We start from the raw sequence: 12,123 nt of genomic DNA, 5'->3' as shown, positions 1-12,123 counted from the left end.
GGTTGATTGAGACTTTTATTAGTAGATTGCACAGTACAGTACATATTCCGTACAATTGACCACTAAATGGTAACACCCGAATAAGTTTTTCAACTTGTTTAAGTCCACGTTAATCAAATTCTTTCAAACTGTCATTGCTCAAAACATAATATTGAATCAAAATCAATGTTATTATGAATTATTGACCTATCCAAAGATTACTTCACATCAAATATTCCACTTTGAAAAATATTTTTGGTGGAAGATTTTGCATATTTTGTGTGTTTGCCATTAAAAACATAGTTTTGTTTGACAAAAAAAAGGGCGGAAAACAAACAAAAAAACAACATAAAAAAAAATAAAACATTTTGAAATGAGGGATAGATGTGAAGTTGATGTAGACTCCAGAGATTTAAGCGTTAAATATAAAATGTATGTATGCCCTGGCACACCATTATCATCATTTCATGACCCAAGCAAAACACTTTTTACACTTTTATACTGAAATAAATACCCCAAAACGTATTAAATAAAAACATAGAAAAAACTACCAGCAGCGGTAAAGTTTAGATCCATGAAGGAAAGAAGAAAGTGAATGAATGTTTATAATTGAACACATTTACATATGGTAAGGTCTATTCAGGTGTACTGGAGAGGAGGCTACGCCGGATAGTCGAACCTCGGATTCAGGAGGAACAGTGTGGTTTTCGTCCTGGTCGTGGAACTGTGGACCAGCTCTATACTCTCGGCAGGGTCCTTGAGGGTGCATGGGAGTTTGCCCAACCAGTCTACATGTGCTTTGTGGACTTGGAGAAGGCATTCGACCGTGTCCCTCGGGAAGTCCTGTGGGGAGTGCTCAGAGAGTATGGGGATCGGACTGTCTGATTGTGGCGGTTCGCTCCCTGTATGATCAGTGTCAGAGCTTGGTTCGCATTGCCGGCAGTAAGTCGGACACGTTTCCGGTGAGGGTTGGACTCCGCCAAGGCTGCCCTTTGTCACCGATTCTGTTCATAACTTTTATGGACAGAATTTCTAGGTGCAGTCAAGGCGTTGAGGGGATCCGGTTTGGTGGCTGCAGGATTAGGTCTCTGCTTTTTGCAGATGATGTGGTCCTGATGGCTTCATCTGGCCAGGATCTTCAGCTCTCACTGGATCGGTTCGCAGCCGAGTGTGAAGCGACTGGGATGAGAATTAGCACCTCCAAGTCCGAGTCCATGGTTCTCGCCCGGATAAGGGTGGAGTGCCATCTCCGGGTTGGGGAGGAGATCTTGCCCCAAGTGGAGGAGTTCAAGCACCTCTGAGTCTTGTTCACGAGTGAGGGAAGAGTGGATCGTGAGATCGACAGGCGGATCGGTGCGGCGTCTTCAGTAATGCGGACGCTGTATCGATCCGTTGTGGTGAAGAAGGAGCTGAGCCGGAAGGCAAAGCTCTCAATTTACCGGTCGATCTACGTTCCCATCCTCACCTATGGTCATGAGCTTTGGGTTATGACCGAAAGGACAAGATCACGGGTACAAGCGGCCAAAATGAGTTTCCTCGGCCGGGTGGCAGGGCTCTCCCTTAGAGATAGGGTGAGAAGCTCTGTCATCCGGGGGGAGCTCAAAGTAAAGCCGCTGCTCCTCCACATCGAGAGGAGCCAGATGAGGTGGTTCGGGCATCTGGTCAGGATGCCACCCGAGCGCCTCCCTAGGGAGGTGTTTAGGGCACGTCCGACCGGTAGGAGGCCACGGGGAAGACCCAGGACACGTTGGGAAGACTATGTCTCCCGGCTGGCCTGGGAACGCCTCGGGATCCCCCGGGGGGAGCTGGACGAAGTGGCTGGGGAGAGGGAAGTCTGGGCTTCCCTGCTTAGGCTGCTGCCCCCACGACCCGACCTCGGATAAGCGGAATAAGATGGATGGATGGATGGATGGATTTACATATGCATAAAAATGTTTTTTTTTTTTATGAATTAAGTAACATTTATGACAACCTTTTTCCAAAACACAATATAGAATGTGAGATATAACAGGATAAAGCATACGTTTATCTTTTTTTTTTTTTAAACGCTTACAAAAAAGTGGGACCCCAAAAATTTACTGTAGGACCCCATTTTTACGACTTGATGGGGTGAAAATTCCTAGCGCTGATCAACAGATTGTATTATTCTCCAGTGCAATAACAGTACTGAAATGAAGGCTAAAAGGGCATTAATGGGAGCCTTAGAGGAAAAAAATAAGTAACTAAATAGTTACTTTTCACAGTAACGCATTACTTTTTGGTGTAAGTAACTGAGTTAGTAACCGAGTTACTTTTGAAATAAAGTAACTAGTAACTGTAGCTAGTTATTGGTTTTCATTAAACAACCCAACACTGATTATCAGATTTAAAGTTGTCTATGTAGAGAGAGAAAAATGGCACTGATTCATTCAGTGGCCATTGTTATGTGATTTAGCAAAAATATCGGGAAATTGGTATTAAAAATGATCAGACATGCTTTGTCTATTTGTCATCTTCCCTCAATACTCCCAATCAGACTCGGTGTGTTAATAGGCTATCACACCTCATCTTGCCAAGGTGACACTGCCTCAGGCCGGATAACCCCTTAAACAAATAATTATTTAGCCTAAACATCGTTTCAGCCACACTAAACCATCGTTTAAGGTCCCCTTACTCGGACAAATTTTTACACGGGTAAGTGCGCCGTGTATTTCTTGAATCTCCGGCTCTTAGCTTTGTATGGACTCATTGATCGTTTACAAACTGAGTTCGGAGAGGAAGTGACGTCAGAAAGAAAGCGCCACAACCAGCTTCATAACAACCGGAGTTAACCACTGGAAAGATGGAGGCGAGTCATCCAGACATGCCCGTGTTTCTCCTTCTTCTATCAATCAATCAATGTTTACTTATATAGACCTAAATCACAAGTGTCTCAAAGGGCTGCACAAGCCACAACGACATCCTCGGCTCAGATCCCACATCAGGGCAAGAAAAAACTCAACCCAACTGGATGACAATGAGAAACCTTGGATGGGACTGCAGGTGTGGGGACCCCCCCTGGGCGACCGGTGCAATGGACGTCGAGTGGATCTCGCATAATAGTGAAAGTCCAGTCCATAGTGGATCTAACATAATAGTAAGAGTCCATTCCATAGTGGATCTAACATAATAGTGAGAGACCAGTCCATAGTGGATCTAACATAATAGTGAGAGTCCAGTCCATAGTGGATCTAACATAATAGTGTGAGAGTTCAGTCCATAGTGGATCTAACATAATATTGTGAAAGTCCAGTCCATAGTGGATCTAACATAATAGTGAGGGACCAGTCCATAGTGGATCTAACATAACAGTGAGAGTCCAATCCATAGTGGATCTAACATAATAGTGAGAGTCCAGTCCATAGTGGATCTAACATAATAGTGAGAGTCCAGTCCATAGTGGATCTAACATAATAGTGAGAGTCCAGTCCATAGTGGATCTAACATAATAGTGAGAGTCCAGTCCATAGTGGATCTAACATAATAGTGTGAGAGTCCAGTCCATAGTGGATCTAACATAATAGTGTGAGAGTCCAGTCCATAGTGGATCTAACATAATAGTGAGAGTCCAGTCCATAGTGGATCTAACATAATAGTGAGAGTCCAGTCCATAGTGGATCTAACATAATAGTGTGAGAGACCAGTCCATAGTGGATCTAACATAATAGTGAGAGTCCAGTCCATAGTGGATCTAACATAATAGTGAGAGTCCAGTCCATAGTGGATCTAACATAATAGTGAGAGTTCAGTCCATAGTGGATCTAACATAATAGTGAGAGTTCAGTCCATAGTGGATCTAACATAATAGTGTGAGAGTCTAGTCCATAGTGGATCTAGCATAATAGTGAGAGTCCAGTCCATAGTGGATCTAACATAATAGTGTGAGAGTCTAGTCCATAGTGGATCTAGCATAATAGTGAGAGTCCAGTCCATAGTGGATCTAACATAATAGTGAGAGTCCAGTCCATAGTGGATCTAACATAATAGTGTGAGAGTCTAGTCCATAGTGGATCTAGCATAATAGTGAGAGTCCAGTCCATAGTGGATCTAACATAATAGTGAGAGTCCAGTCCATAGTGGATCTAACATAATAGTGTGAGAGTCCAGTCCATAGTGGATCTAACATAATAGTGTGAGAGTCCAGTCCATAGTGGATCTAACATAATATTGTGAGAGTCCAGTCCATAGTGGATCTAACATAATAGTGTGAGAGACCAGTCCATAGTGGATCTAACATAATAGTGTGAGAGTCCAGTCCATAGTGGGTCTAACATAATAGTGAATGTCCAGTCCATAGTGGATCTAACATAATAGTGAGAGTCCAGTCCATAGTGGATCTAACATAATAGTGTGAGAGTCTAGTCCATAGTGGATCTAACATAATAGTGAGAGTCCAGTCCATAGTGGATCTAACATAATAGTGTGAGAGTCTAGTCCATAGTGGATCTAACATAATAGTGAGAGTCCAGTCCATAGTGGATCTAACATAATAGTGAGAGTCCAGTCCATAGTGGATCTAACATAATAGTGAGAGTCCAGTCCATAGTGGATCTAACATAATAGTGTGAGAGTTCAGTCCATAGTGGATCTAACATAATATTGTGAAAGTCCAGTCCATAGTGGATCTAACATAATAGTGAGGGACCAGTCCATAGTGGATCTAACATAACAGTGAGAGTCCAATCCATAGTGGATCTAACATAATAGTGAGAGTCCAGTCCACAGTGGATCTAACATAATAGTGAGAGTCCAGTCCATAGTGGATCTAACATAATAGTGAGAGTCCAGTCCATAGTGGATCTAACATAATAGTGAGAGTCCAGTCCATAGTGGATCTAACATAATAGTGTGAGAGTCCAGTCCATAGTGGATCTAACATAATAGTGTGAGAGTCCAGTCCATAGTGGATCTAACATAATAGTGAGAGTCCAGTCCATAGTGGATCTAACATAATAGTGAGAGTCCAGTCCATAGTGGATCTAACATAATAGTGTGAGAGACCAGTCCATAGTGGATCTAACATAATAGTGAGAGTCCAGTCCATATTGGATCTAACATAATAGTGAGAGTCCAGTCCATAGTGGATCTAACATAATAGTGAGAGTCCAGTCCATAGTGGATCTAACATAATAGTGAGAGTTCAGTCCATAGTGGATCTAACATAATAGTGAGAGTTCAGTCCATAGTGGATCTAACATAATAGTGTGAGATTCTAGTCCATAGTGGATCTAGCATAATAGTGAGAGTCCAGTCCATAGTGGATCTAACATAATAGTGAGAGTCCAGTCCATAGTGGTTCTAACATAACAGTGAGAGACCAGTCCATAGTGGATCTAACATAATAGTGAGAGACCAGTCCATAGTGGATCTAACATAATAGTGAGAGTACAGTCCATAGTGAATCTAACATAATAGTGTGAGAGTCCAGTCCATAGTGGATCTAACATAATAGTGAGAGTCCAGTCCATAGTGGATCTAACATAATAGTGTGAGAGTCCAGTCCATAGTGGATCTAACATAATAGTGTGAGAGTCCAGTCCATAGTGGATCTAACATAATATTGTGAGAGTCCAGTCCATAGTGGATCTAACATAATAGTGTGAGAGACCAGTCCATAGTGGATCTAACATAATAGTGTGAGAGTCCAGTCCATAGTGGGTCTAACATAATAGTGAATGTCCAGTCCATAGTGGATCTAACATAATAGTGAGAGTCCAGTCCATAGTGGATCTAACATAATAGTGTGAGAGTCTAGTCCATAGTGGATCTAACATAATAGTGAGAGTCCAGTCCATAGTGGATCTAACATAATAGTGTGAGAGTCTAGTCCATAGTGGATCTAACATAATAGTGAGAGTCCAGTCCATAGTGGATCTAACATAGTAGTGAGAGTCCAGTCCATACTGGGTCTAACATAATAGTGTGAGAGTCCAGTCCATAGTGGATCTAACAAAATAGTGAGAGTCCAGTCCATAGTGGATCTAACATAATAGTGAGAGTTCAGTCCATAGTGGATCTAACATAATAGTGTGACAGTCTAGTCCATAGTGGATCTAGCATAATAGTGAGAGTCCAGTCCATAGTGGATCTAACATAATAGTGAGAGTCCAGTCCATAGTGGTTCTAACATAACAGTGAGAGACCAGTCCATAGTGGATCTAACATAATAGTGAGAGACCAGTCCATAGTGGATCTAACATAATAGTGAGAGTACAGTCCATAGTGAATCTAACATAATAGTGTGAGAGTCCAGTCCATAGTGGATCTAACATAATAGTGAGAGTCCAGTCCATAGTGGATCTAACATAATAGTGTGAGAGTCCAGTCCATAGTGGATCTAACATAATAGTGTGAGAGTCCAGTCCATAGTGGATCTAACATAATATTGTGAGAGTCCAGTCCATAGTGGATCTAACATAATAGTGTGAGAGACCAGTCCATAGTGGATCTAACATAATAGTGTGAGAGTCCAGTCCATAGTGGGTCTAACATAATAGTGAATGTCCAGTCCATAGTGGATCTAACATAATAGTGAGAGTCCAGTCCATAGTGGATCTAACATAATAGTGTGAGAGTCTAGTCCATAGTGGATCTAACATAATAGTGAGAGTCCAGTCCATAGTGGATCTAACATAATAGTGTGAGAGTCTAGTCCATAGTGGATCTAACATAATAGTGAGAGTCCAGTCCATAGTGGATCTAACATAATAGTGAGAGTCCAGTCCATAGTGGATCTAACATAGTAGTGAGAGTCCAGTCCATACTGGGTCTAACATAATAGTGTGAGAGTCCAGTCCATAGTGGATCTAACTATAAAGTTATATAAGCCTTGCTTGTTCAATATTCAATGCAAAACTTGTTTGGGTCCCTATTAAAAGGTTAATTTGTTCAACCTTGGCCCGCAGCTTTGTTCAGTTTTAAATTTTGGCCCACTCTGTATTTGAGTCTGACACCCCTGCTTTAAGGTGTTCAGTAAATTTAACCGCAGTGTTATCAGCTTTGATTCACTTAAGTATGTAATAAATAGAATTAAAAGTATGTATTAAATAGTCAAAAATACCTTTGTACGTTGGAATTAATTAGGTATTGGACACTTTGACCTGCGGTTTGAATCCAGTAAATACTAAATAAAGTAAAACTGTCGATGTTTTATTAATGAGGGTACATAAAAGAGTAAGGGAAACAACAGAGAGAACTTGAGGGATGATGGTGCTCAACATGCCCAAAAAAACTTGATTAAAGTTGTCTCCTTTACCCAAAGGAATCTGAATAAGCTCATCCCGTGTATATCTCATGCATAATATGAGTGCTTGTGGAGAACTGGGGGCCCGTTCTGCACATGCTCAGTGGGCGATGATGATGATGCAGGCTGACACATCGCATGTCGCGAGTGCAGTTACCGTGCTGAGTAACGTGACTTTTAAAGACCCCCCCCGCCATCTATCCAGAGGCAAACACCATGCCCGAAACAAACTGGTATACATACATACTGTATTCATTGTTTGCTTCTTACCAAAGTTACGTGACTATTCCTTATCTCTAGTCTATGCCAAGTGTTAGCTTTAGCTTCGAGTGCGATCAGCACGTTGTCCCTTAGTCTTGTTTTCTGTTTTTGTACTTCTTTGATTTTTTTTCGAGAATATACATGTTCCTAACTGCACGTCCTGTCCGGAGTGGTCCGTTTGAATCCCGGGGGAACGAACCCTGCAGTAAGCTGCGACCCCCCCGACGTGACAGAATGAAGCCAGCCCGACTGACCGGCAAAAGCAGGCTTAAATAGTGCCTCTGATTAGTGCTCGGGGAACAGGTGAGCGTCTCGAACACCAATCAGAGGCAGGTGAAAATAATAAGCAACCATGGTAACTAAAACAAACAAGGGTGCACCAAAACAGGAACTAAGGGAGTCCAAAACTAACAGAATATAACAAAAACTTGATCCGGGCCACGGATCATGACATAGTTGAATTTTTGACCCCTCCTCCTGACAAAACTGGTGCAGTTCAGCTAAATTTGTTGGTTTTCTGACATGGACTTGTTTCTTCAGCATTGTCCACACCAGTGACGTGCAGTCACTAGAGGCAGGTGAGGCCCCAAAAAAAAAATTTAAAAAGAAAAAATATATATATATTAAATTGTTAAATGTATCCAGTGATTATACTATAAAGTTATTTTCCATTTAACTTCACCAGTTTTAGATTATTTTTATTCAAAATCGCTGAATTTTCACATTTGCCGTTCAAATACTGAGAAGAGACGGTGCGGTGAACAGCAGCCAGTCGAGGCACGTCACTCAGTGCCTCAACATGGACGGACTCGGCTAACTGCTGGTCTGCTGTGCAGTGAGACCGTATTGCTATATGAACTATATTATACATTTCCATAGTTTAGTTAGCTGAGGTATATAATGTACAGTGTATTTTGTCAACAACTGTATGTGTGTAACGTATTTCTTGTGCTGAGCGATCATAAAACGGCTGCAAAAGACGCACTGGCTGAGGCTCGCCTCCTGCACCCCCGCCGTAGAATGCACGGTTTCAAAGCCCACACTTAAACTTTCCACGTGCAAGATTGAATCTATTTAAAAAAGTTATTTCATAAGAAGCCAAAAAGTGCAAAAACAATAATGTTCATGTTGGAGGAGTTGTGAATGACTGCAGGGCCACAACATTAGGTACACCTGCAGACTGCAGGTGTACCTAATTCACAACTCCTCCAACACGAACATTATTGTTTTTGCACTTTTTGGCTTCTTATTAAATAACTTTTGTAACCTATTTTTATGGGCTTTCCTCTTTGTGATGTTAAGTTCCTGTTATGCGCTGTTATACAGTATATGCCTTGAGCTCTTATTTTGAAGGCGCTAAGAGCGGAAGTGATGTCACGTTGCGGAGGTTTTTGAAAGAAGGTAAATGAAGTGGTCCTCGTGTAAACTGGAGCCTCCGTGTTTGTTATTTTGCAGTTTCATACAGTATAGGCGACATTTAGAAACCCTCGGTTACACTTTTTTAAATAGATTCAATCTTGCACGTGGAAAGTTGAAGTGAGGGCTTTAGTTGATATAACACTCCCATCAGGGGGTTCATTAATCCAGCACAACAGCGGCGTATTTCTAAGTAAAGGTAAGACCATAATAACGTTTTTTTATTAAATGTGCTTTAATGTGTGCTACAGTTTGTATGTGTAAAGTTAAAGTTAAGTTAAAGTACCAATGATTGTCACACACACACTAGGTGTGGTGAAATTTGTCCTCTGCATTTGACCCATCCCCTTGTTCACCCCCTGGGAGGTGAGGGGAGCAGTGGGCAGCAGCGGCGCCATGCACGGGAATCATTTTTGGTGATTTAACCCCCAATTCCAACCCTTGATGCTGAGTGCCAAGCAGGGAAGAATGCTGGTATGAGCTTTTAAACATAACCCATTAACTGCTGCCAATCAAATGGTGAATAAGATACTCTTTAGGGTTCATATGTTTGTAAATCTGACTGTGATGAAGTCAGTGCCTCACCAGCCATCAACCTCACCGCACGTCACTCGTCCACACGTTTAAGTCAGGACTTTGGGAAGGTCATTCTAAAACCTTCATTCTAGCCTGATTTAGCCATTCCTTTACCACTTTTGACGTGTGTTTGGGGTCATTGTCCTGTTGGAACACCCAACTGCGCCCAAGACCCAACCTCCGGGCTGATAATTTTAGGTTGTCCTGAAGAATTTGGAAATAATCCTTTTTTTCCCCCCATTGTCCCATTTACTCTCTGTAAAGCACCAGTTCCATTGGCAGCAAAACAGGCATAATACTACCACCACCATGCTTGACGGTAGGATTGGTGTTCCTGGGATTAAAGGCATCACCTTTTCTCCTCCAAACATATTGCTGGGTGTTGTGGCCAAACAGCTCAATTTTGGTTTCATCTGACATCACATGGACAAAGATAAAACGTTCTGGAGGAAAGTTCTGTGGTCAGATGAAACAAAAATTGCACATATTACAAAAATGGAATTTTGATAATTTCACACACATTTTGCAGCAAAAACAGATAACACCAAACAGCCTTTCGTTGCAAAAACAGACTAGTCCAATATGGTGCCAGCCTGGCCCTAAAAATAAGTGCAAACTGATCTTTTTTTTTTTTTTTTTTTAAAGAGTAATGCGAGAGGAACAATCGGTAGGAAATGGACGAATGGATGGGCTTATTCCATCACTGTACGAAATTAATTTCATCCAAACAAACACTTTTTTGGGTGATACCTGGAAAGGGGTGGTGGGGTTTAAATTGGCTGCTGCATCATGGCATCATTACATTGACAACTGCATCACAAGACAACAACAGCAGAGTAAACACACAATTCAGTTCGTCATTCAAGAATGTGAAGTGAAGTGAAGTGAATTATATTTATATAGCGCTTTTCTCTAGTGACTCAAAGCGCTTTTACATATTGAAACCCAATATCTAAGTTACATTTAAACCAGTGTGGGTGACACTGGGAGCAGGTGGGTGAAGTGTCTTGCCCAAGGACACAACGGCAGTGACTAGGATGGCGGATGCGGGGATCGAACCTAGAACCCTCAAGTTGCTGGCACGGCCGCTCTACCAACTGAGCTACACACGTATCCTGTAGATTATGTACACAGGCAATAGACGGGATTTTTCCAAATGCTCTGTGTCGACCTTTCTTGCTCCCACGGGCCGGTCAGATTTATCTTTTGGTGCCCAGTAGGTGAGGGCACCACACACTCACTCGTTTCATCAAAGTTATTCATCATTGATGCTTTAATTGAGTTATAATCATGGCAAAACAGACACGAACCGAGCAATTCTGATTGGTCCAGACAGATTTGTCGGTTTATGCCGGTGTTTTTCAACCACTGTGCCGCGGCACACTAGTGTGCCGTGAGATACAGGCTCGTGTGTCGTGGGAGATTATGTAATTTCACCTATTTGGGTTAAAAAAAATGTTTGCACCTATGCCCAGACGCAGATGAGGAATAATCTTCCTTTTATTTATTAGTATTATTTTATTCTATTTTTATTTTATTATATATTATTATTATTATTACATTTTTATTTTATTATTATTATTATTTATTTTTTTTCTCCCTCTCTCTTCTTTTCAGCCCGTCTGTCTGTCTCTGGCCTCGTATGTGTGTGTGTGTGTGTGTGTGTGAATGTGTCTGTCTTTGTCGTCATACTTGTTATATAATTGTGCTATTTGTCCCTCGTTGGTGGGACCTGAGTGGGGTGGGAGGGTGGGTGGGTGGTTTGGGTTTTAAGGGAAAGGGTGTGAATAATTTACTGACTTTAAAATTGGACGGTTTCGATTTGCACTTTTTTCTGTCTATTTGAAAATGCCAATAAAAAAAGTGGGAAAAAAAAACCAAAACAAAAAAAAAACAGTAATTATCTGCAAATGATGTGTTGTTGTTGAGTGTCGGTGCTGTCTAGAGCTCGGCAGAGTAACCGTGTAATACACTTCCATATCAGTAGGTGGCAGCCGGTAGCTAATTGCTTTGTAGATGTCGGAAACAGCGGGAGGCAGCGTGCAGGTAAAAAGGTGTCTAATGCTTAAACCAAAAATAGACAAAAGGTGAGTGCCCCTAAGAAAAGGCATTGAAGCTTTAGGGAAGGCTATGCAGAACGAAACTAAAACTGAACTGTCTACAAAGTAAACAAAAACAGAATGCTGGACGACAGCAAAGACTTACTAGTGTGCCGTTAGATACAGTCTGGTGTGCCGTGGGAGATTATGTAATTTCACCTATTTGGGTTAAAAATATTTTTTGCAAACCAGTAATTATAGTCTGCAAATGATGTGTTGTTGTTGAGTGTCGGTGCTGTCTAGAGCTCGGCAAAGTAACCGTGTAATACTCTTCCATATCAGTAGGTGGCAGCAGGTTTGTAGATGTCGGAAACAGCGGGAGGCAGCGTGCAGGTAAAAAGGTATCTAATGCTTAAACCAAAAATAGACAAAAGGTGAGTGCCCCTAAGAAAGGGCATTGAAGCTTAGGGAAGGCTATGCAGAACGAAACTAAAACTGAACTGTCTACAAAGTAAACAAAAACAGAATGCTGGACGACAGCAAAGACTTACTGCGCAGCAAAGACGGCGTCCACAATGTACATCCGAACAT

At 41.7% G+C, this 12,123-nt stretch overlaps 1 protein-coding gene across 3 annotated transcripts in view; it reads right to left on the bottom strand.

Annotated features, from left to right (window-relative positions):
• LOC133617285 (sodium/potassium/calcium exchanger 3-like) overlaps positions 1-12,123 on the bottom strand; it is a 129,806-nt gene that overhangs the window by 87,285 nt on the left and 30,398 nt on the right. The window lies entirely within an intron of this gene.

This window comes from Nerophis lumbriciformis, linkage group LG16, assembly GCF_033978685.3.
Source record: "Nerophis lumbriciformis linkage group LG16, RoL_Nlum_v2.1, whole genome shotgun sequence".
In the NCBI taxonomy this organism is placed as follows: Eukaryota; Metazoa; Chordata; class Actinopteri; order Syngnathiformes; family Syngnathidae; genus Nerophis; species Nerophis lumbriciformis.
This window is presented reverse-complemented; position numbering and strand designations above follow the sequence as displayed.